General features: G+C 44.5%; 1 protein-coding gene across 2 annotated transcripts in view; it reads right to left on the bottom strand.

The window, feature by feature from the left end:
- Positions 1–15,117, bottom strand: part of KIF3B (kinesin family member 3B) — a 58,778-nt gene extending 43,661 nt beyond the window's left edge. The window contains exon 1 of one of the 2 annotated variants that reach the window (XR_009596101.1): positions 14,778–15,051. The gene's annotated coding sequence lies outside the window, so the exon portion shown is untranslated. Of the gene's footprint in view, positions 1–14,777 lie in introns of both variants that reach the window. The other variant, XM_060397693.1, reaches the window with a different exon arrangement.
- Between the last annotated feature and the right edge of the window lie 5,907 nt (positions 15,118–21,024).

Here is a 21,024-nt window from a genome sequence, read left to right as displayed (position 1 = left end):
TGACTTCACTTTCACTTTTCACTTTCATGCACTGGAGAAAGAAATGGCAACCCACTCCAGTATTCTTGCCTGGAGAATCCCAGGGACGGGGGAGTCTGGCGGGCTGCCGTCTATGGGGTCGCACAGAGTCGGACACGACTGAAGTGACTTAGCAGCAGCAGCAGCAGCAGCAGCATGGCTTCCTCCAGGCAAACAATAGTTGCAGTGTAAGGAGTCCTACCAGTTACAGAGTTAAGTCTTCTTGGAAATTTCATACCAATTGGGGAAGAGGGTTAGAAAGGGATTGTGTAAAAAGAAGGAGAAGGTAAGTGAAATAAGTCAGGCAGAAAAAGATAAATACCATATAACCTTACTTCTGTGTGGATTCTACAACCAATAAGCAACAAAACAAAAACCAAGCTCATGGATATAGAAAACAGATTGGTGGTTGCCTGAGGCAGGGGGTGAGGGTTGGTGAAGTAGGGGAAGGGGGTTAAAAGGTCCAAATTTCCAATTATAAAGTGAATGCAATGATGATGTATAGCACGGTGGCTAGAGTTAGTAGTTCTGTATCGCACATTTGAAAGAAGCTAGGAGCCTGGATCAGAGAAGGCAATGGCAGCCCACTCCAGTACTCTTGCCTGGAAGATCCCATGGATGGAGGAGCCTGGTGGGCTGCAGTCCATGGGGTTGCTAAGAGTCGGACATGACTGAGCGACTTCACTTTCACTTTTCACTTTCATGCATTGGAGAAGGAAACGGCAACCCACTCCAGTGTTCTTGCCTGGAGAATCCCAGGGATGGGGGAGCCTGGTGGGCTGCTGTCTATGGGGTCGCAAAGAGTCGGGCACGACTGAAGTGACTTAGCAGTTAGCAGCAGCAGGAGACTGGATCTGGAAAGTTCTCATCACAAGAAAAAAATTGTTGTGACTGTGTGTGGTGACAGATGTTAACTGGGCTTACCGTGGTGATCATTTTGCAATACATATATATAAATATGGGATCGTCACACTGCACACTTGAAATTAACATAATGTTATGTCAATGGGAAAAAAAGAGTGCAAAGGGAATGGTCTATGAGAATGAGAAGAGATGGCATCCCAGCGCCCCTTTCAGGAAGAAACAAGATGCTGGGTTTGGACGGAGGCCAAGCGCCTGAGACATACTTGATGGTCCTCGTTTGGCTGAGCGCCCAGGCTCAGTATGGATGAGACGCTGGGATCTGAAAGAGGCTCTAAGGGCTGGGAATCAAGCTAATGTCTTCTAAATTCACATCTTGATGTTTTCTGAAGAAAGCCAGACAGAAGTTTGCCAGTAATGCTTCCTCCTCAGGCACTTAACTGGCTGTATGACCTTGGGCAAGTTTGTTCACCTTCTGGACCTTCTTTCTCTACACGCCTCCTGCAAGGTTGCTGTGAGAATTCACCCAGAGCATGGGAGGGAAACTGCTTTTCCAACTATCAGTCACCATAAACGGTAGAAGATGCAGAAAAACTGATGATGTTTAAAATCTCAGAGCCAGAAGGTCATTGTGGAAGCCTGATGACAGAATCAGAACTAGAATCGATGTCCCATGACAGGGTCTTGTCTTGTTTCTCATCCTCTGGCACAACACAGGCATTTAAAAGCAAATATTATCTCCACTCACCTTTAAATGAGCAGATTTTAACGCATAATACTTGGCGTTGGCAGGAATGAAGAGAACTTTCACCCCACTGCAGATGGGATGAAATTGGCACAAATTGTAAGGCAAATTAACAAGATGACTAAGAACCATTTGAGTCAGCCCATACCACTTCTAGGAATCAATTACAAGAAAATAATGGAAGATGCTCCTAAAGATTTAGACACCAGCATGTTAATCCCAGCTTCATTTACACTTATTATGTCCAATGTTCACTTCACTTCACTCACTTATTATGCCAACATCAGGGGAATGGATAGATAAACTAAGTTATTGATATGTCAGTAACAGGGAATGTAAAGTTGCCATTGAAAATATTTTTTGAAGAGCATCAAATGATACGTAGGAATGCTCCAGAAAATATAATGAGGGGGAGAGTAGGATATGTCTATCCATCAGGAAAGCTTTTAATGTCCCATGGTGGTCATCAAGAAACAGCCTCTTCGGCAATCAACAGAATGAAAAAGAAAACCTCCAGAAAATAGTTGCAAGTCATATGACTGATAAGGGGTTAATGTTCAGAACATGTAAAGAATCCCTACAACTCGACAATAAAAAACAAATGAGTCAATTAAAAACTAGGCAAAGGCTTGACATTTCCTCAAAAAAGGTATACAAATGATCACCAGACACGTGAAAAGATGCTCAAAAGATGCTTAAAATCAATCATTCAGTTCAGTTCAGTTCTGTTCAGTTCTGTTCAGTTCTGTTCAGTTCAGTTGCTCAGTCATGTCCGATTCTTTGCAACCCCATGAATCGCAGCACGCCAGGACTCCCTGTCCATCACCAACTCCTGGAGTTCACTCAGACTCACGTCCATCGAGTCAGTGATGCCATCCAGCCATCTCATCCTCTGTCGTCCCCTTCTCCTCCTGCCCCCAATCCCTCCCAGCATCAGGGTCTTTTCCAATGAGTCAGCTCTTTGCATGAGGTGGCCAAAGTATTAGAGTTTCAGCTTCAACATCAGTCCTTCCAAAGAAATCCCAGGACTGATCTCCTTTAGGATGGACTGGTTGGATCTCCTTGCAGTCCAAGGGACTCTCAAGAGTCTTCTCCAACACCACAGTTCAAAAGCATTAATTCTTCGGCGCTCAGCCTTCTTCACATCCATACATGACCACTGGAAAAACCATAGTCTTGACTAGACGGACCTTAGTCAGCAAAGTAATGTCTCTGCTTTTGAATATGCTATCTAGGTTGGTCATAACTTTTCTTCCAAGGAGTAAGCGTCTTTTAATTTCATGACTGCAATCACCATCTGCAGTGATTTTGGAGCCCCCCAAAATAAAGTCTGACACTGTTTCCACTGTTTCCCCACCTATTTCCCATGAAGTGATAGGGCCAGATGCCATGATCTTCGTTTTCTGAATGTTGAGCTTTAAGCCAACTTTTTCACTCTCCTCTTTCACTTTCATCAAGAGGCTTTTTAGATCCTCTTCACTTTCTGCCATAAGGGTGGTGTCATCTGCATATCTGAGGTTATTGATATTTCTCCCAGCAATCTTGATTCCAGCTTGTGCTTCTTCTAGTGAAATACAAATCAAATCGTAAATTAAGAGCTATAACAAGTGTCGGAGAAGACGTAGAGAAATTGGATCCTTATGCTGTGTTGGTGGAAATGTAAAATGGTGCAGCTGCTGTGGAACTCAGCATTGATTTCCTCAAAAAACTAAAAATAGAATTAACATACACTCCAGCAATTTCACTTCTAGATATTCACCCAAAAGAACTGAAAGCAGGATCCCAAAGAAGTATTTGTACACTCCATGTTCTTGGCAGCATTGTTCATGATAGCTAAAAGGTAGAAGCAACCCAGGTGTCTATGGATGGATGAATGGATAAATAAAATGGAGTATAAACGTACAATGGAATACTATTCAGAATTTAGGAAGAATTTAGGAAGGAAATTCTGATACGTGCTATAACATGGATGAAGCTTGAGGACATTATGCTAAGTGAAGTCAGTCACAAAAAGATAAGTACTATATGATTTCACTTACATGAGGTACATGCTGCTGCTGCTGCTGCTGCTAAGTCGCTTCAGTTGTGTCCGACTCTGTGGGACCCCATAGACAGCAGCCCACCAGGCTCCTCTCTCCCTGGGATTCTCCAGGCAAGGATACTGGAATGGGTTGCCATTTCGTTCTCCAATGCATGCACACATGCTAAGTCACCTCAGTCGTGTCCAACTCTGTGCGACCCCATGGACAGCAGCCCACCAGGATCCTCTGTCCATGGAATTCTCCAGGCAAGAATAGTGGAGTGGGTTGCCATTTCCTTCTCCCACATGAGGTACATAAAGTAGTCTAAAACCACAGAATGGTGGTTGTCAGGGGCTGGTGGGGGGATGGGGGTTGTTGTTTAATGGGCACAGAGTTTCATTTTCCAAAGATGAAGCATCCTGGAGACTGGCTGCGCAGTGACCAGAATGTACTTAACACTGAACTGGATACTTAAAATGGCTAAGACGGTACATGTGTGTGTTAATCGCTCAATCGTGTCGGACTTTGTGCTTGCCAGGCTTCTCCATCCATAGAATTCTCCAGGCAAGAGTACTGGAATGGATTGCCATTTCCTTCTCCAGGGGATCTTCCCAACCCAGGGATCGAACCCAGGTCTTCCACACTGCAGGCAGATTCTTTACTGTCTGAGCTAGCAGGAAATAATAATAAGAGGGCAAATATTATGTATATTTAAACCACAAGTTTTTTAAAAAAAGAAAAGTGGCTTTTAGCTCTTTTCATCCTATTCTACCTCCATACCACACAGGTTATTTTCTTGTCCTTGAACTTGTCACTTTGTGGCAAGGTGGCAGCTCCAGGCATCAGATGCTCACAGCAGCATCTTAGGTGGGAAGACGCAGGGACAGAGGCTTCATCCCAATGATGCTGTCTTTCCATCCATGCAAAGTGAGGCAGCAAACTCACCACTCATGTTTCCTGGCCAGAAGTGGGCCATATGCACACCTCTAGCGATGTTCGGTGTCCATGCTGTCCAATATTGAAGCCACAGTCATATATGTTAAATATTATTTCATTTTAATTAGTTGAATTTTAAAAGCCACATATGGGCAATGGTAACCAAATTGGACAGTGCAACAGTACAATCTATTAATAGAGAGAGGATAAGATGAACATGAGTGGCCTGCATCAGTCATGAGTCCTTTCCCTGGACAGGCTGAATTCTCTAAAATTAAGGCAACTCCATTACCACCTAAAAACAAAATTGAGGGACTTCCCTGGTTGTCCAGTGGCTTAGACTCTGCACTTGTAATGCAGGGTGTCCAGGTTCAATCCCTGGTCAGGGAACTAGATCCCTCATGCTGCAACTAAGATCTGGTGCAGTCAAAATAAAAATAAACAAATAAATATTAAAATTTCTGAAGTTCTGTGAACAAGAAAGAAGGGTGTGTGTGCTGAGTAGATTACCAACAATCTCTGCTACAGGTAAGCTACTGTATCTGACCACACATTTGGTTTAAGAAGAAAGATGTGCATGTCTGTGTGTGTGTGTGTGTGTGCGCACGTGCATGCGTGCAGAAAAAACTGGAGGTATATCCATCAAATATTTACAATGGTCATTACCTTTGGGTATTGGCATTATAGTTTATTCTTATTTTCTTCTTAACACTTTTTGTATTTTCTTAATTTTATGTAGTAAGCAGAACTATATTTATTGTGAATAATAAGTAGCTACCATTACACACTTAGAATGGCCAACATCCAGAAAAGTGACAACACCAAATGCTGGTGAAAACGTGAAGCAGTGGGAGCTTTCATTCACTGCTGGTGGGAAAGCAGAATGGGGCTTCCCGGGTGGTCAACGTTAAAGAATCTGCTTGCCAGTGCAGGAGAGGCAGGTTCAATCCCTGGATCAGGAAGGTCGCCTGGAGGAGGAATTGGCAACTCACTCCAGTATTCTTGCCTGGAAAATCTTAGGAGACTAGTGGGCAACAGTCCATAGGGTCGCAGAGAGTCTGACACGACTGAGTATGCACGCTTATGTTTACAGGAATGCAAAATGAATGGTACAGCCACTTTAGAAGACAGTTTGGCAGTTTTGGTTGTTTTTTTTACAAAACTAAACATACTTTTAACATACAATCCAGCAAGTATGCTCCTTGGTATTTATCCAAAGGAGGCAAAAAAACTGTCCACACAAAAACCCACATACAGATATTTATAGCATCTTTATTAATAATTACTAAACTCAGAAGCCACACTGAAGATGTCATTCAGTAGGTGAATGGATAAATAAACTGGAATATCCAGATAATAGAATATTATTATTCATTGCTAAAAGAAGTGAGCTATCAAGCCATGAAAAGCCATGAAAAAACTTAAATGTGTACTACTAGGGGAAAGAAGTCAATCTGAAAAGGCTACACAATGTATGATTGCAACTATGTGACATTCTGAAAAAGTGTTCAGTTCAGTTCAGTTCAGTCACTCAGTCGTGTCCGACTCTTTGCGACCCCATTAATCGCAGCACGCCAGGCCTCCCTGTCCATCACCAACTCCCGGAGTTCACTCAGACTCACGTCCATTGAGTCGGTAATGCCATCCAGCCATCTCATCCTCTGTCATCCTCTTCTCCTCCTGCCCTCAATCCTTTCCAGCATCAGAGTCTTTTCCAATGAGTCAACTCTTTGCATGAGGTGGCCAAAGTATTGCAGTTTCAGCTTTAGCACCATTCCTTCCAAAGAACACCCAGGGATGATCTCCTTTAGAATTGTCTGGTTGAAAAAGTGTGGAGACAGTTAAAAGATCAATGGCTGCCAGAGGTTAGCGGAGAGGGATGAAAATGTAGAGCATGGAGTATTTTTAAAGCAGTGAAAATAACTCTACATGATACTATAATGCTGGATATATGTCATTATGGAGTTGCCAGGTGGCACTAGTGGTAAAGAACCCACTTGTCAATGCAGAAGATGTAAGAGACTTGGGTCTGATCCCTGGGTCAGGAGGATCCCCTGGACAAGGGAAATCCCAAGGACAGAGGATCCTGGCTGGCTACCATCCATAGGCTCGCAAAGAGTTGGACACAACTGAAGTGATTTAGCATGCAAACACACATATGTCATTATAGATTGTTCAAAACCATAGAATGTACAAAAGCGAATACTACCATAAACTATGGACTTTCAGTGATAATGATGGGTCAAAGTAGGTTCATCAGTTGTAACAAAAGCACCACTCTGATGAAGGATGGTGATAATGGGGGCAGTTCAGTTATGCATGTGGGGGACAGGAGACAACTTTGCTGTGAACCTAGAATCCGGCTCTAAAAAAAACACTTAAAAAATGAACGAACTAAGTATCAGTTGCGGTTTTGATGAAGGATATCATTGGCAAACCACCATTCTGATTCTGGTGATTACAATTCCTGGGGTGACCACTACCTATAGGGTGATGAAGGTCCATCATTTCCCTTTCCTGTCCCTGAGCAGCAAGGACATCTCTGATGCCTTGGAAACAGCAAAACTCAGGCTCTGCACAAAGATAGCATCCAACATAGCAATGGCCAACCCATCAGAAAACACTTACTGAAGCGACCGTGGGCAGGGCATCACTTTAGGAACAACAGGACACCTAAGGATGACTAAGACATAGCATTTCACTAAGCTGGGACTGTAGAAGCATGGGGAATCTTGGCTCTACCAATTCTGTGTGACCTTGAATAAGTTGCTTTCCTTCTCTGAGCTTCAGTTTCTTCTCCTACAACCTGGGTGTGACTCCTGCTGGATGACCTCACATAATTCCTATGGGAGAGTTACTAATGAAATGCTATAGTATGGGACTTTCCTTGTGGTCCAGTGGCTAAGACTCTGACTCCCAATGCAGGGACCTGGGTTCAATCCCTGGTCAGGAAAGTAGATCCTGCATGCCACACCTAAAGATCCCGCATGCCACAACAAAGATCGCAGATCCTGCGTGCTGCAGCTAAGACCTGGTGCAGCCAAATAAATTAATTATTTTTATTTTAAAACAGAAACACTGAAGTGAGATGCTCCATTACTTAATGGCTTACAGGAGATGCAGGTAAGGGGGAGTCTCCAGGTTTGGAGGCAGACAGATCTGGGTTTGGGTCTCAGCCCTGCCACTGACGGCTGTGAGGCCTTGGACAAGATGCTTGATTGCTCAAAGCCACTGAGTGAGGAACACAGGCGCAAGGAGCATGGTGTGATATCAAAGCCCATGAACTGAGAATTCAGACCCGGATGCAAGACCCAACTCTGGCATTTATCAGCTACATGTGTTCTTCTGGCTATTTCCAAGGAGAATCAGAAGTAAAGAAATTCAAAGGCACACTCCTGACCAGTAGGAAAGTGGGATCGGGGGTAAAAAGATAGGAAGCACTTGGGTTAAGAACGGAGACAGATAATCCACAGGTACAAGGGTACAAGGCTGAGGGTAAGAAGACCAAGGGGAAGCCCACGGGAGAGCGGAAAGGATATTTATGGAGCATTTACAGTAAGTCAAGTATTCAATCCTTACAATCACCTATTCTGAAGGCACTTTTATCATCCTCACCTTATAGGTGGGAAAACTGGCCAAGGTTATGTTTTTGTCCCATGAACCCAGAGCCCACACTCTTTCCTCTCCCTACAGTCAGGTGGCCCTAGCTCATCATCCCTGTACTTCTCTCAAGTTTTCTGCAAATACTGGATGTGTCTCCAGACTAAAAAATAGCCTATTTTTCCCCTCCCCTGAGGCTTCCAGACTTGTGGAGAACAGACACAAACTCATAGTGATTTGAGATGAAGCCTGGGGAGGCCCACTCAGCCCATTACTGCCTGCAAAGTGATGAGGCTCGGTTACTCAGTCCCTACCCCTGCAGATCTGCCTGGCCTGTCTCTGACTCTCCAGAGGCTCCCCTTCTCTCAGGGACAGAGCTTGGGGGCTCTGACAATCTCACTGTTGGCCATATTTCCCACATTTCTCTGGCCTGTCCCCATGAGCCCACAGGCCTCTCTGTGCCTTTTTTGCAGAGGTCCTTCCCCCCTGGAATTCCCTCTCCCCTGGATCCCTCTTTCTTCGCATACATGACAGACCTCTCTTCATCACCCCTCACCCACCCCCATTCCACTCCAAAATAGGATCCTGCAAGCTTCCTCTTTCAGCTCAGTTTTGTCTCAGTCTTGCACAAAGGGAAACGTTATATGTGCTGGCACCTAAGAGGAGAATGTGAACTGTACTTCTAACAATTAAAACCAAGTAAGTAAGTAAGTGCTAGTCATTCAGTTGTGTCCAATTCTTTGAGACCCATGGACTGTAGCCCACCGGGCTCTTCTGTCCATTGACTTCTCTAGGCAAGAATACTGGAGTGGGTAGCCACTGTCTTCTGCAGGGGATCTTCCCAATCCAGGAATCGAACCTGGGTCTCCTGTATTGCAGGCAGATTCTTTACCATACGTGCTGACACTTAAGAAGAGGAAAAGGTGAACTGCACTTCTAACAATTAAAACCAAAGTCCCCCTTTAAAGGGCCTCCTAGGTGGCGCTAGTGGTAAAGAACCCGCCTACCAATGCAGGAGGCATAAGAGATAGCAGGTTTGATTCCTGGGTCAGGAAGATCCTCTGGAGGAGGGAATGGCAGCCAACTCCAATATTCCTGCCTGGAGGATCCCATGAAAGAGGAAACTGGTGGGCTACAGTCCACAGTGTAGCAAAGAGTCAGACACAACTGAAGCAACTTAGCATGCACACACACCTCCTTTAAAACCTTGGAACATACCTTAACCATCCTTATCAAAAATTACCTTCACAGGCAGAGCTAGGAACAGTTTATAGAAGCCCAAGAGAGGCCTTCATAACAATTTATTTATTTATTGCATTTATTTAGCTCTGCGTATTCATTTTAAAATATTTGTTTCTATTTTTTGTTTATCCCTAGGTTGGGAAGATCCCCTGGAGAGAAGGGAAAGGTTACCCACTCCAGTGTTCTGGCCTGGAGAATTCCATGGACTGTATAGTCCATGGGGTTGCAAAGAGTCGGACACCACTGAGTGACTTTCACTTACTTACTATAAATTATTTATTTATTTATTTGGTGTTTCCTTATGCCGGGCACTGTTGTAAATACTTTACAGCCTATCTTTTCCCATATCTACATCTTTAGGAGGTAGAAACTATTATGATCTCCATTTCACAGATGAGAACTAAGATTTCAAATCGTTACCCAGTAAGAGGCAGAGTCAGAGTGAGTCTGTTCTAATCCAGTTTCAAAGCCCATGACTTTGGTGTCTCTGGGCCCACAAACTGGTGGACTGGGGAAGCACCTGACTACAGTTGTGTTTTATCTGGTCTGCTACATATTTTAAAAACAGAGAGGGCTTCCCTGGTGGCTCAGTGGCAAAGAGTCCGCCTGGCAATACAGGCGACATGGATTGGATCCTTGATCTGGGAAGATCCCACGTGCTGTGGAGCCACTAAGGTCGTGCGCCTCAGTTACTGAACCTGTGCTCTAGAGCCGTGAAGCCACAGCTGCTGAGCCCATGTGCCGCCACTACTGAAGCCCACATGCCCTCTGCCCACATGCAGAGTCCATGCTCTGCAACAAGGGAGGCCACTGCAACGAGAAGCCCGCACACCACATCTAGGGAGTGGCCCTGCTTTCCGCAACTGCAAAGTCTTCACAGCAGTGAAGACTTTTATTTTATTTGTACAAATAAAAATTTAGAAAACTAGAGAATCAATTGCTAACATTTAAAAACTAGCAGATTTCTCCTATCAATTGGAATTTTCAGCTTCTCTTGAAATATCCAAGGAATTCCCTGGTGGTCCAGTGGTTAGGACTCTCTCTCACGGCCAAGGCCCTGGGTTCCATCCCTGGTCCGGGAACTAACATCCCACAAGTCATGAGGCTTGTGGCCAAAAAAAAAAAAAAAGATTCCTAAGACTCGGCCACACTGTCTGGGTTCCCACATGGCAATAATAGGCTGGGGGCAGTACCAACAGCCCCTGTTAAACAGAATGTGTGCATTCCACTTTGCCATTGGCTCCCTGGTCCCTTGCAGACCTACCTCATTTTTAGAAAACTTTCTTTGGCTGTGCCGCATGACACGTGGGATCTTAGTTCCCCGACCAGGGATCGAACCTGTACCCTCTGTACTGGAAGCACAGAGTCTTACCCACTGTATTGCCAGGGAAATCCCATTCATTTTCTTCGACTTCCTGGCCTTTGGAAGCATGTGAGTTTGTGGCTCCTGAGTCTACAGTTTCTGATAGTTGTAGTTTCCTTGCAATGTAGTGAGTTCCCCATCACTGGAGGCGTGCACACTAACGTTTAGTGCAGGTGCTGGAAAGAGATTGCAAGAGCTGACTGGGATCAGATAGCATATATAATCCTTTCCAGCCCTGCAATGCCAAATATTTACTTAAGACTACAGCATGTATTGTCAAGAACTAACTTCCCCTCTGATCTCAACTTACTGTTTCAACCTTTCCTTCCCTTTACCTTGGTTTCTTGATCTATTTATATATTTTAATCATATGATTATGTTGTATGAATTCTGGTAAGCTTCCTCAAATCCTTTTTGGAACAAGGCATGGGGAACAAATAAATCCAGACATAAATATTTGCATAAAGGGCTTGGTTCCAGATACTGAAAAGGAAAAAAAGAACTATAAGTTGTAACAGCCAAGGTATCTTAGTTTCCCTGAGATGCTTGGGCTCAAAAAGATATAGGACCTAAGAGTCTGGGATGTAGCAGCTGAATGAGCATGAGGCTAGGTGGTCTCAATTGATTGTCTCAGGAAATGAAGACTCAATGCTTTATACCCATTCTTTATTTAAAATAGATTTTAAAATTATAAAACTAATTATGGCAGTTTTTTAAAAAATCGCTTCAGATTCCTTAACATTTCTCCCATGGAGAGGGAGAATCTATGTTTTCTTTCCTTGAATCTGAGTGGGCTCGTGGCTGATTTAACAAATATGCTGTGCTTAGTCGCTCAGTCATGTCTGACTCTTTGCAATCCCATGGACTGTAGCCCACCAGGCCCCTCTGTCCATGGGATTATCCAGGAAAGAATACTGGACTGGGTTGCCATTCCCTTCTCCAGGGGATCTTCCCCACCCAGAGATCGAACCCAGGTTTCCCATGTTGCAGGCGGATTCTTCACCATCTGAGCTACCAGGGAAGAAAGATGGTACAGATGATCTTATTTGAAAAGCAGAAATAGAGACACAGACACAGAGAACAACAGTATGGACACCAAGAGGGGAAAGTGGGGAGGGATGTATTGGGAAATCGGGACTGACATATGTTCACTACCATGCATAAAATGGTAACTGACGAGAACCTACTGTACAGCTCAGGGAACTCTACTCAGTACTCTGTAGTGACTATACGGGAAGGGAATCTGAAAAAGAGGGGATATACGTATATGGATGGCTGATTCACTTTGCTGTATAGTAGAAACTAACGCAACATTGTAAAGCAACTATACTCCAATAGAAATTGATTAAAAAAAAAAAAAGTAGCCTCATGGAAATACCTACATGGGGAATAACTAAAGCCTCCTGCCACCAGTCAGTGAGGAACTGAGGCCTCCTTTCTGCAGCCATGTGAATGCCCCATCTTGGAAGGAGACTCTCCAGCCTTGATCAGGCCTTCAGACAACTACAGCTAAGGATGATTTCTTGACTATAACTTCATGAGCCAGAACCACTCAGTTAAGCTGATGCCAGATTCCTGTCTCTTAGAAATTGGGTGAGGTGATAAATGCTTATTGTTTTCACCTGCTGAGTTTCAGGGTTCATTCATTCACACAAACAGATAACTAGTACCCAAGGTTCAAAATTTTTAAACATACGAAAGAAGATATAGCAAAAGCTCTTTGTCACTCCTATCTCTAAACACCTGGTCCCCCATCCTCTCACACCTCCCCCAGCTAACTTACAGAAAGCCTTGGGAAATGTTAGGTTTATTATCTGGGATACAGAAGCAGATACCCTTGGCTCCTCTTATAGATTATCTGACTGAAGATAGACTGCAGCAATATGGCATTCCCCTTCCAAGCTATAAAGCCATGCCCTTCTTTCTGCACAGGAACTGAGCCTTTTCAGCCCTGATGCCACCTTTCCCTGCCATAGCCTCGATCTCCCACGAGCATCCCCACATCCTGTCCAAGTGTGAGGGTGGGGGATTCCCCTCCTTGCACACCAGTGGAAAACATTGGTATGAAAGACATACGTCTTTTTCTTTGACCCACAGAAATCAGAAATCAAACCACACACCTCCCAACACACAGTCCCAGCCTGGTCCCCAGCCTTCTCTCCAAGGTGTCCAATCTTTATCCTGCCCCAGCCTTATATCCTCACCCCAGACTTCCCAGTCTGCTCTTCTGACCTCCCAAGACACTGCTCGTGCCAATCCTTCTTCCCCAAATGCTCTGCTCCCAACCTACCCTTTTGAAAACAGCCACCTCTCTCTCTCTGTGAAGCTTCCCCAGATATCCTCACATGCCTCCTTGCTTCCAATCTGGCCCCCATCCGTCCATTGTCCATTTGACAGCCGGGAGACTGATGCAAAACCTGAAGTGGTCCTTCCACTTCTGGCAAGATGGAGAAACAGTCTCCACCCTGCCTCTGCTGCTGAATGCAGCTCCACACGTTGGACAGGGACAACAAGCAGCTCTTGAGAGTTTAGAGAAGTCAGCAGTAGAAGGCAGATCGCGGAAGAGAGCAATTCAAGGATCACCAATCCGGCAGTGAGTTTACATGTTTTTTTTCAACTGAAGTGTATGTACTTTTTTAAATTTTATTTTTATTTATTTGGCTGTGCCAGGTCTTAGTTATGACATGTAAGATCTAGTTCCCTGACCAGGGTTCGAACCCAGGTCCCCTGCATTAGGAGCTCCAAGAGTCAGCAACTGGACCACCAGGGAAGCCCCCACGTGTTTTGTTTTTTCCCTCTGGTATTCCTTGTGCTGTCTCAATGCACTCAGAAGGACCAGGATGAGGGCTCAGGGAGATCCTTATTTTTATCCTTTCCGCCGTTCTTGTGTGTCCTCCTCCCCAGGCCATCCGTGGTGGCACAGGTGGTGGCAGGTGCCTCCGGGAGCCTCAAACAATGAGGAAGGAAAACTTCCTCTCTAACTGGAGGAGCTGTGGTCCAGAGTGGGGTGAACCACTACTGATTTGTCCCCTACTTGAGCGCAGTCATGGGAAATGAGTGTCAGAGTCGGGTAAATAAAGCCCCAGGGAGCCAGAAAGTCCCAGGGGGAGAGCAGGGAGGTGGGAGTTTGGAATAGTGACCCCATAAAGTTAACTGTAAACTTCTGGTCTCACCCACTAGCTGTACATGAGTGGATCTCACTTAAACAGCTCCGCACAGACTTTGAGAACTGAATCACGAGCGAGGCTGCTTGAGACCCAAGTTCTGAAAGCCCATAAGTGGCCCACACATAGAGCAGATGCACACGGCACCAAAGAGAGTTTGAAAACAGGACTGACATCGGAACCAAAACCCACAGAAGGCAGGAGCTGAACCCACTTTGCCAGTTGCCTGCTAAGACATAACTATCGATATTCTCCATGCGATTTAAGTGAGATTAAAGGCTATTAACATAGGACAGGGAGGCCTGGTGTGCTGCGATTCATGAGGTCGCAAAGAGTCAGACATGACTGAGCAACTGAACTGAACTGAACATAATAATCAAAACGTCCAGGACAAACTACCTGCAATACAAAGAAGTAGAAAATGTCTACTAGCATGGGAAAGTCGATGAAAAGATGCCGACAGCAAGACGCTGGAATGATCTAAAGACCTTTAAGCAGCTGTTACAAAAATACCCCAAGGAGAAAATGGGGAGTTAATGTTTAATGGGTATGGAGTTTTAATTCAGAAAGAAGAAAAAGTTCTGGTGATGGGTGAGTGGTGACAGTTATACAACAATGCAAGTATACATAATGCCCTGAACTGTATAGTTAAACTTGGTTAAAGTGGTAAATCTAATGTATGCTATACCACAATTTAAAAAAATATTCCATGGAGTAAGGATAAAGATTTTAGCTTTCTTTAACTTTTCATAATAGAATATCTCAAATGGAAATTTTAGAAGTGGAACATACAATAACTGATATTAAAAACTCAATGGAGGGCTTACCTGGTGATCCAGTGGTTAAGAATCCACCTGCCAATGCAGGGAACATGGGTTTGATCCCTAGTCTGGGAGGATCCCACATGCTGCGGAGCAACTAAGTTCGTGAGCCACAGTTTTTGAGCCTGTGCTCTAAAGCTGCTGTTGCTGCTGCTAAGTTGCTTCAGTCATGTCCGACTCTGTGTGACCCCATAGATGGCAGCCCACCAGGCTCCCCCGTCCCTGGGATTCTCCAGGCAAGAACACTGGAGTGGGTTGCCATTTCCTTCTCCAATGCGTGAAAGTGAAAAGTGAAAGTAAAAGTGAATTCGCTCAGTCGTGTTCACCTCAGCGACCCCACGGCTCTAAAGCTAGGGAGCTGCAACTACTGAGCCCTTAAGCTGCAACTACTGAGGCCTGCCAGCCTAGTGCCTGAGCTCCACAGCAAGAGAAGTCAGAGTAGCCAACACTCTATGCAACTATAGAAAGCCCACATGCAGAAATAAAGACCAACCACAGCCAAAAATAAAATTAGTTAATTGAATCAATCTTTTTTTAAAAAAAGCTCAGTGGATAGGCTAAACAGTAGAATGGAGATAGCACAATCTGTGAACTTGAGGACAGATCAATAGAAATTACGTAATCTGAACAACAGAAAAAAATAAGCATGGTCCATGAGACCTGTGGTGCAGTATCAAAAGGTCAGCATAGCGGAAGGATGGGAGAAGGAGTACGGTGCAGGAATGTTTACAGCACTTCATTTATAATCCACTCCCCAACTGGAAATCACCCTTCCTCGGATAAATCAGTAAAGAAACTGTGGTATATCCTCACAAAGCTCAGCAATGCAAAGCAACGAGCTATTTGATGCAAATAGGCTTCCCGGCTGGTTCAGTGATAAAGAATCTGCCTGCTAACGCAGGAGACACAGGTTCAGTCCTTGGGATGGGAAGACCCCCAAGAGAAGGAAATGGCAACCCACTCCAATATTTTTGCCTGGGAAATTCCACAGACAGAGGACCCTAGCTGACCATGGTCTACAGGGTTGCAAGAGAGTTGGACATGGCTTATTAACTAAACAACAACCTGTAATCCTAGATGACTCTCAGGGACATTATTGTGGGCGAAAGAAGCCAGTTTCAGAGGTTGTACTGCATGACGGCATTTGTGACATTCTCAAAGTCAAAACAATGGCGATAGATCAGTGGTTACCGCAGGTTAAGAGTGGGGAGAGTATCTCACTACAAACGGAAACTGGAGGGCTTTTTGAGAGGTGATGGAACTGTTCTGTATCCTGTTTGTGGTGGTGGTTACGCAAATGTGCACGTGTTAAAATTCATAGAACTATAAACCAAAAAAAAAAAAATTTTTACCATATGTTAATTAAAACAAAACCAAAACCTTGTGGTAGTCAGTCTCAAGGTGGCCTACGGAGATCCTCACCTCCTTGTATTTATGGCCTGTGCAGTCTCATGGAATAGGGTTGGCCCATGGACCAATAAAAATGGTAGAGGGGACAGTGAATGAGTTCTGAAGCTAAGTCATAAAAGATGCTGCAGCTTCTGTCTAGGCCTCTTGAATCATTCTCTCTGAGGAAAGCAAGCCACAATGCTGTGAAGACAGCCAAGCCAGCCTGTGGAGAGGAGCTGAGCCACCAACAGCCAACCCCAACTTGCCAGTCATGGGAGTGGGTCATATAAGAGATGGACCCTCCGACCACAGGCAAGCCTTCAGGCGAATGCAGCCCTGACCAATATCTTCTTGCAACCTTACAAGAGATCAGAATTGAACTGCTCAGCCAAGTTGCTCCCAAATTGTTGACCCACAAAGAAACTGAGAGAGAATATATGATTACTGATGCTTGAAAAGACTATATTTTGGGTTACTTGTTACATTGTTGTTCAGTAGCTCAGTTGTGTCTGACTCTTTGCAATTCCATGGACTGTAGCACGCCAAGCTTCCCTGTTCTTTACCATCTCCTGGAGCTTGCTTAAACTCATGACCATTGAATTGGTGATGCCATCCAACCATCTCATCCTCTGGCGTCCCCTTCTCCTCCTGCCCTCAGTCTTTCCTAGCATCAGGGTCTTTTCCAGTGAGTCAGCTCTTCACATCAGGTGGCCAAACAATTCAAGTTTCAGCATCAGTCCTTCCAATGAATATTCAGGATTGATTTTGTAGGATTGACTGGTTTGATCTCCTTGTAGTACAAGGGACTCTCAAGAGTCTTCTCTAACACCACAGTTCAAATGCAGCAATTCTTTGATGCTGAGCCTTCTTTATGGTCCAACTCTCACATTCGTACACGACTCCTGGAAAAACCACAGCTTTGATGAGACAGACTTTTGCTGGCAAAGTGATGTCTCTGCTTTTTAATATGCTGTCTAGGTTTGTCATAGTTTTTCTTCCAAGGAGCACGCGTCTTTTAATTTCATGGCTGCAGTCACCATCCACAATAGGTAATGACAGTCCTGAGATATAGGTCAGATCATGTCTCTCCCCTGCTCAAGACCTCCCAGTGGCTTCTCACATCACTGACGTAAAAGCCAGAGATGAGGCCCACTCAGGTCTGGCCTGTGCCCTCCTCATACCTCACCTACTTCTCCTTCCTGTCCCTCAAACATGCCGGGCTAGCTTCCACTCCAGGACTTCTGTACTTGCTATTCTTTCTACCCGAAATGCCCTTCCCAAGTATGCATACACTCACTCACCCCCTGCAGGTCTCACTCAAATGTCACCTGGACACAAAGGTCTTCTCTGACCACCCCAGCCACCTTCCTTCCCTCTACCCTAGTTCATTCTCCTTCATGGTTTTCACGACCTCCTCACACTTTATGTATGCATTTTTTTTCTTATCTGTTTCTCCCCCATTACAAAGCAAGCTCCGTGAGAGGAAGGACTCAATTTATAATGGTTCAGTGGTTTAATTTGTATTCCCATTTTACAGATGAGAACACTGAGTCCCAGTGATTACACACTAGATTAATATTAAAGACAGTCTGTGCACCCAAGCCTTGGGACACCAAACCTAGTGCCTTTTCTAAAGAATCAACCAATCCAAAGTCCTCATTTTCTAGTTCAATAGGAGACAAGAGTTCAGAGAGGGCTGGGAGGACTTCCCTGGTAGTCCAGTGGCTAAGATTCCATGCTTCCAATGCAGGGGGCCTGAGTTCCTCATGCAAGGAACTAGATCCCACATGCTGCAACTAAGAGTTTACATGCTGCACCTCAAGATTCCATGTGCCTCAACTAAGACCTGGCATGGCCAAATATATATATATATACACACACATATATACATATATATATATATATATATATATTTTTTTTTTTTTAAGAGAGAGGGCCGGGGATTTTCCTGTCACTAAGAGACAGTTCACTGTACCCTCCCCTTGTATACCACTGACCTAATATGGGCAGGAGTGGGGTCTCTCCCATTGGCCCATCTCCCCAGTTGGCTGAGAGCTCAGCTCTTGTTCATTCACCAGCAATGGTTGGGAGAAGATGGTCTCCCAGTGAGCTAACACAGCACTGAAACACAAAGGACAGAAGTCAAGAAAGTTTCCAGCAGGGGGTGCCTGGTGAGGCTTCTGGAGCCCCAGTAAAGTTTAACCCCCATATCTGGAGCCCTTGCAATAGTTCCAAAACATATTCGTGCCCTTTAGCATCTCTCTGGCAGCCACATGTCAGCTGCTGGTTCAGAAACCAAGCCTTAGAAAGATAGTTTTGCAATCTTGTGAAATAATACCATTATCATCAAGCATCGACGATGTGCCAGGTTCTCTGGTAACAGCCGTTCTTTACATTCTCACAATGACCCTATAAATTAGGATGAAATTATATCGCGTATGGGCTCAACAAATTAGGGCAGAAATAATAAATTTTGCCTTTATACTTTGGGACTTGACTTTAAAGGAAGCTGAGACTCAACTGAAGACATTATTTCCATTTGACAGATGTAAACACTGAGTCTCAGTTAGGCCAATAACTTGAATGAGTCACACAGCAGTTAGTGGCTGAGTTGGGGTTCAAACCCAAATCTCCTGGACTGTGTAGAGTCATCGTAATATACCACCAGGACAGAAATCAAAGTGTCTGGACCCAAGATAAGTGGCTTCTCCCTAAGCCACATCAAAAACCAATGAAGCCAGACAGTGTAGGGAACAGGCACCATGCCAGGGAGGATGAATTGGCACAAGCTTTTTGGAGGGCAATGTGGTCATGCCAATCAAAATGACAAATGTGCACTCTCTTTTGACCTGTCAATGCCACTCTAGAAACACATGTGGGAAATGGCACCTGTTCCATGGTTTACATTGCGGCCTCGTTTGTGATGCCTCAAAAAGGTTAAATGCCTCTTCCCCTGAGAGCTCCATTGGTCCTATGCTGAGGGTCTTCAGGGCTTCGTATAAAGATAAGGCTGAGGGACTTCCCAGGTGGTCCAGTGGCTAAGACTCCTTGCTCCCAGCGCAGGGGGCCTGGGTTCAATCCCAGGTCAGGCAACCAGATTCCACATGCCACAACTAGGAGTCCACGTCACAGCTAAAGATCCTGAATGCCTCAGCTAAGACCCGACACAGCCAAATGAATAAAGAGAGAAAGAATTTTTTTTTTTTTAAATGAAGCTGGCTGTTCATGTACCATTAGCTACAATGGTGCTATTAGATTTTTTTTTTAAAGGTAAAGTGAGTGAGGGTTTCCTAACCTTGATCTTCATAATTCACAACACATCATTTACTTAATATTTTTCTCTAAATCAAATCATTTTTTGTAACCTAAGTAAGTTACTTATAAGGAAATGTTAAATCACATCTGTAATTGAAAACATACAAATGCAAAGTATCCCCAAAATAAATATACTCAAAGCAAAACAGGGTTACTAAATTCTGGCTAGCTAATGTCTGACTCCCAGTCTGCCCTGTTAGCAGGATGGATTAGCAGGTGGTAGAGTAGTTAACAACTGGCACTAAACTGAGACTTTCTCTTTGACATTGTTAACAGGACTGAGAAATTGCTGAAAAGAATCCTTTCCTTCTGCTAGTGCCCTGGACCTCCTAAACGATCTTATATTCTGTTAACAGAGGGGAAATAGCCCCACTCTGCAGAGGATGAATGTGCGACGTTTTTTTTTTAGAGGTGGATCTTCAAAGAGGGATGGGGTGTCCTCCTAGGCTTCCCTCTTCCCACTGGGGTGGGCTGAGTCACCGCGTGCAGGGAAGGAGGGAGTTTATAGGAAATGCCTTTTGTTCCTTCCCTTCCTGCTCTTTACCTGGTTGGGCTTGGCGTCCTGGGCTGATGATCCATAAAGGATTAGCTGTAAAAACAAAACAAACCTGCTTTTCCTTAAATAATGTTATTTCAAGGCAAAGGTCCCAACCTTGAAATAAATAGGGTTTCAAGTAAGAATCTGAATTAATTCTGACAACATAATCCAGAGAGCAAGATTTGCCTTCAGGTTTTTTTCTGTTAACCCCACGAAGGACAAAGAGAAAACTGAGGAAAAGGATCTTTACTTCCGAGCCAGGGAAGGATTATTGTTTATTATCATCATTAAGCTTCTTTGAAGTGAACAGAACATGGAAATGAAAGCTCAGCTTTCTTTTACCCTCTATCCCATTTCTCCTTCCTGTCCATTCTCCTCCATGCTTTTGGAGGGTCTGTGATGTATCAGGACAGCATTTCCCAGCTTCGGTTCCTTTGAACACAAGTTTCTCCATTTCTGCCTAGTCCACAACCCTCTCTACCGGTAGTTACTTTATTTTCAAAAAGTGTAACTCTCATTGTTTTGCTTACGTAAGTTTGGCTCCATCCTAAAACAATGAACCTAAAACAATGAACTCTGTTAAATCAAGGACTGTATATAATATTTCCCCCAGTGCAAAATAAAGAGAAAAAAGTCAATGTTACAACACAAACTGAGCATGACGGGGTCCTCTCAGAGCCACACCACTGACTATGCTTGGTGGAATTTTCAAGGCATGCCAAGCCTTAGGGAAGGGAGGGCCCTCCGTAAGTGCTTGCTGGCTGGCTGACCACAGTGCATCACCCCCACGACCTTCTGACCAGTGGTGTTCGTTTTAGCTCCTAGAGAGCTTGTTAAAAAATCCCTGGGCTGCATCTACAGAGATTCTGATTCAGCAGGTCCAGAGCGGGGCCTAGGCGTCTATAGTTCAAACAAGTTGCCCCAGGGGATGTCGACACCAGACGTCCAAGGAATACAATTTAAGTAAGTCTTGGGCTACTGGGCATCAAAATCACTTGAAGGTGCATCTTA

Source organism: Ovis aries, chromosome 13 (assembly GCF_016772045.2).
Source record: "Ovis aries strain OAR_USU_Benz2616 breed Rambouillet chromosome 13, ARS-UI_Ramb_v3.0, whole genome shotgun sequence".
Lineage (NCBI taxonomy): Eukaryota > Metazoa > Chordata > Mammalia > Artiodactyla > Bovidae > Ovis > Ovis aries.
This window is presented reverse-complemented; position numbering and strand designations above follow the sequence as displayed.